Below are 5,113 nucleotides of genomic sequence, written 5' to 3' on the forward strand. Positions count from 1 at the left end.
ATTCTCTCTCCAAAACAAAGAAAAAAAAAGAAAGAAAGAAAGACATGGTCAGATTTGCATTTCAAACAAATGAACTCAGAATAATCTAGAAGGATAGATAATGTAGAAAATATCAAACTAGGAGTGAGACCACTAAGGAGGTGACCAGGTGTGAAGCTGGAGGGTTTTGATGGTAATGCACGGTTGCCAGAGAGATTCTTCGCCTTAACTTTCTACCCTCCTGGGAAGGCTGGCTATGCTGCACAAGGCCATTCTCCAACAAGGGGCACCTAAAGGATGGGCAGCTCTAGGCTGAAGGAAATGCTTTTCCAGTCAACTCAGGCATAGCTATTGCAGACCTGCAACCAAGGTTTAGGGAATCCCAAGGAAACACAAAGTTTTCTGGAAACACCCACACCTGATTTGATGGTATTCTCCAACAGATCTAGGGCTGCACCCCCAAACATGAAGGCCTTGGAAACCCAGCCCAGCAGTGTCCTTAGCACTGACTCAAACCACCTCTGGCTCTCCTGAGCCTCTGAAGGCCCATGTGCTCCTGTGTCTAGCCTCTAGTCTTTCTGGAATGTCCAATTCTGACTATTCAGCCACCCTGGGTACCCTCAGCCAGAGCAAGCTATGCATCCCAGGCCAGGACAATACTCACACGGTGCCTCCACAGGGCTTATGAAACTGATGAAAGGTGACACTTGCCCTCATTTCAGAGTAGAACAAGCTCTCATGCCTACTCACGCAGGCCTTACTGGCTGGCCTGGTGCCGGACCCCAGCACTGTGCTCCTAAATCCAGTGTCTGTGTTCCAGCCCTTCTGAAGAAGTTCCACCTTGGTGTCCTAAAGTCTTAGGGAATCTATTGCCCAACCTCCCTATTTCTGATCCCCAGAGTACGACCCAGCAGACTCCCGGTACCAATACTAAAGTGCCTGGACAGGAGTCTCAAGTGTCTGCTGCCAGTCCATACTGGGAGTTTCATGAGAGAGGCCAGGAATTGTCTTGTCAGTCAGAACAGGGGGTGGGAGGAGAGGAGAGGACATGATCACCACCCTATTGTCGTTTGGGATTTTAAAAAGCATTAAATTTCTAGAATCCCAACTTGCCAAGTGTTCTCAAGTGCAGGCAATTTTACCCCTAAGAAGACCTTTGGCAATCTCTAGAGACATTATTAATGGTTGCAGCTAGGGCGGGGGGATGCTACTGGCACCTGATAGGCCAGAGTTGCTGCTAAACATCCTACAATGCATAGGACAACTCTGCAAAGAATTACCCGGCCCCAAATGCCAACAGTGCTGAGGTTAAGAAACCCTGCTGTAGGTAACCCCAGGCTTATAGGAATCCCAGCTGGACCCAGAATTACCCAAGGAGCCAGTTAAAGCCTAAATTCAGAGGCTGTATTTCTAGATGTTGTCCTGGCCGAGTGCCCAAGAATTCTAGAGATATGTAAACCCAAGACATAAGCTCCAAAGATGCGCAGAGAAAGAAGACAGTGTGGAGGAAGTCCCTGACCCTTCCGCAGTGACCTCTGAGTCAGAGAAGAGCTTCTGAGCCACCATGAAAGCCCATAGCTTGGCTTAGGAAGGACATGTGCTGGGAATTAAAATGGAAGCCCTAAAGACTACCCAGGATATTCCAGAGAATGTAGGAATGTAGGGAACAGGTAATCCTGATGGCCTTAGAAAAATGATATCCGGGCCAGGCATGGAGGCTCATGCCTATAATCCCAACACTTTGGGAGGCCGAGGCAGGTGGATCACCTGAGGTGTGGAGTTCAAGACCAGCCTGGCCAATATGGTGAAACCTCGTCTCTACTAAAAATACAAAAATTAGCTGGGCATGTTGGCACACACCTGTAATCCCAGCTTATTGGAAGGCTGAGGCAGGAGAATCTCTTGAACCCTGGAGGCAGAGGTTGCAGTGAGCCGAGATCACGCCATTGTACTCCAGTCTGGGTGACAAGAGCAAAACTCCATCTCAAAAAAAAAAAAAGATATCTCAGCTACTGAAGCTCTGTCTAAATATGGCTGACCTCCCCTTTCTGAGAGCCCACTGGAGAAGGGACAGAGGAGGCAGGCACTCCCAGGAGACACTCTCCAAGTCACATGGTGACATTGTACTTTGGTCCTAAATGGCATGATGGGTCAAATCTAAAGGATAGATTTCACGCTCAATTTCTACCAGGATGTTCAGTCATCCTCAGCCCCAACTTCCCTCCTTTTAAGCTGAGAATCGCCCTGATTATAGCCCATTTTTTTCCAGGGCGCCTATCCCCCAGATTGATGCCTTGTATAGTCCAAAACCAAGGGTCTTAGGATCTCATTTGCTGCTCTCTCTTCTTCCATCCACTTCCAGGGCCATTCACACACCTGGCTTTCCAGATCTGTCCTAGATCGCACCTGTGTTTGACTTGCTTTAAAGGTACATTATGTATAGAACCACCTGGCTTCCTGGCTTGGAAAGGCATCTGTAGCCTGGCCAGTTGCCCCAGCCCTCATGACAACAACTTCCTCCTTGTGTCAGCCAGTACCTTATGTTGCAGATGCTAACGTGTCTCCCAGCTGAACCCTTTCAAGTCATGAAGGAGAGCTCTAAACCATGAGCAGGTTTCCTTCCTTCTTTCCTTTCTTTCTTTCTCCTTCCTTCCTTCCTGCCTTCCTGCCTTCCTTCTCTCTCTCTCTCTCACTCCTTCCTTCCTTCCTTCCTACCTTCCTTCTCTCTCTGTCTCTCACTCCTTCCTTCCTTCCTTCCTACCTTCCTTTTTTTTTGAGACGGAGTCACGCTCTGTCATCCAGGCTCAAGTGCAGTGGCGTGATCTCGGCTCACTGCAACCTTCACCTCCCGGGTTCAAGTCATTCTCCTGCATCAGCCTCCTGCGTAGCTCGTGTCTTTCTCCCTCCCTTCCTTCTTTCTCTTTCTCTTTCTTTCTCTTTCTCTCTCTTTCTTTCTTTCTTTCTTTCTCTTTCCTTCCTTCTCTCTCTCTTTCTCTTTCTTTCTCTTTCTTTCTTTCTTTCTTTCTTTCTTTCTTTCTTTCTTTCTTTCTTTCTTTCTTTCTTTCTTTCTTTCCTTTCTTACAGGGTCTTGCTCTGTTGCTCAGGCTGGAGCATAGCGGCACCATTATGGCTCACTGCAGCCTTCACTTCCTGGGCTGAAGCAATTCTCTCACCTCAGCCTCCCAAGTAGTGAGAACTATAAGCACATGTCACCACACCTGGCTCCTTTTAAAAATTACTTTTTGGCCGGGTGCGGTGACTCACACCTGTAAGCCCAGTAATTTGGGAGGCTGAGGTGGGTGGATCACGACGTCAAGAGCTCAAGACCATCCTGGCCAACATGGTGAAACCCCATCTCTACTAAATATACAAAAATCAGCTGGGCGTGGTAGCGCGTGTCTGTAGTCCCAGCTACTTGGGAGGCTGAGGCAGAGAATTGCTTAAACCCAGGAGGCAGAGGTTGCAGTGAGCCGAGATTGCACCACTGCACTCCAGCCTGGGTGACAGAGTAAGACTCTGTCTCAAAAAAAAAAAAAAAATTACCTTTTGTACAGATGGGGTCTCACTATGTTGCCTAGGCTGGTCTCAAACTCCTGGGCTCAAGCGGTCTTCCTGCCTCGGCCTCCCAAAATGTTGGGATTACAGGCATGAGCCACCGTGCCTGGCCTGGAGCAGGTTTTCTAACAATTCCTCTGTTCCCTTCTCTTCCTCCCTTTCTCGCTCCTTCCACTCCAGTACTTCTAGCCACCTTTCTGCTTCTCTTTCTCCCCTCTTTGATTCTTTCTTTCCCTTCAACCTCTGGCTCAAGCTGGCCAAGTTTCCAAGTCAGGGAAGAAATTACTTGCAGAGGTGGTAGGTCTGAAGGACTGCAGCTACCGCAAACCTCAAATGGAATCCACTGCAGCCCTCTCCTGTGCCTTCCTACTTTGGGCCTCTAAGTCATTCCTGCATTTCTCAGCACTTTCTACTTAGGGCTGTCATGATCACTGATTCTGAACAAAGTTTCTTTTGTATTCTACATCTGGCCCTTCACCCTTTCTGCAAGGAAAAACTGTCCAAGTCTTTCTGGAAATGTAGCTAAGATACTTGAAATAAAAATGCTCCAACTCATTCATTTGAGCCAATTTTTTTTAATAGGAATGTGGTGACATAAGACATAATATTAACACATGCCAACGATATTGATGTTAGCTGAGATTACTAGTTTACAATAACGCTATATATTAACACTATTGACAGCACAAAGTGTTACTATCTTAATTTTATGAGTTCTATTATCATGTAATCAATGCATAGCCTAAAAATTATACGGAGAACATTGGTTTGGAGAGAATAAATCAGAAAGGCAGAGACGCTGTAAAGAGGAAATCTAGTTAGGGGCTACTGGGAAAGTATAGACACTAGATGATGAAGGTATGAACCAAGCTTTATAATTTGGCATTTGGAATAATTCCAATGTCAACAAAAGCTGTAAGATACTTTGGTAAGGGGGCTGGGTGCGGTGGCTCACGCCTGTAATCCCAGCATTTTGGGAGGCTGAGGTGGGTGGATCACGAGGTCAGGAGATCGAAACCATCCTGGCTATCACAGTGAAACCCCGTCTCTACTAAAAATACAAAAAATTAGGCGGGTGGGGTGGCACACACCTGTAGTCCCAGCTACTCAGGAGGCTGAGGCAGGCAGGAGAATCGCTTGAACCAGGCAGGTGGAGGTTGCAGTAAGCCAAGATCGTGCCACTGCACTCCAGCCTGGGTGACAGAGAGAGACTCTGTCTCAAAAAAAAAAAAAGATACTTTGGTATTCATAACCAAATCACTAAGTATTGCACCTGGGCTTGGTGCACACAGATTCCCTGGTCTTGGAAGCACACAATCCTAATTTCCCCAGCCTACATTCTCTCATTAAGGCACGTTATTTTGTTGTGGATCTCAGCACACAGCTGCCAAATAGAATGCTTTTCCCCTAGTGTCCGCCCAATTTCCTGCCTGCCTGGAGCCCGCAAGGTGCATCTGGGCAGAGCCAATGCAGGACACTTGGCTGGGACCTCTCTGGTCACAGGCTGTCACAGGGAGTGGTCACTTGCCATGAGTAGTATTCAAAACCAGCAACCAAGGTATGGTCTGAGCTCCTTTAA

The sequence above is a fragment of the Gorilla gorilla genome, chromosome 2 (assembly GCF_029281585.2).
Source record: "Gorilla gorilla gorilla isolate KB3781 chromosome 2, NHGRI_mGorGor1-v2.1_pri, whole genome shotgun sequence".
NCBI classification, from domain to species: Eukaryota; Metazoa; Chordata; class Mammalia; order Primates; family Hominidae; genus Gorilla; species Gorilla gorilla.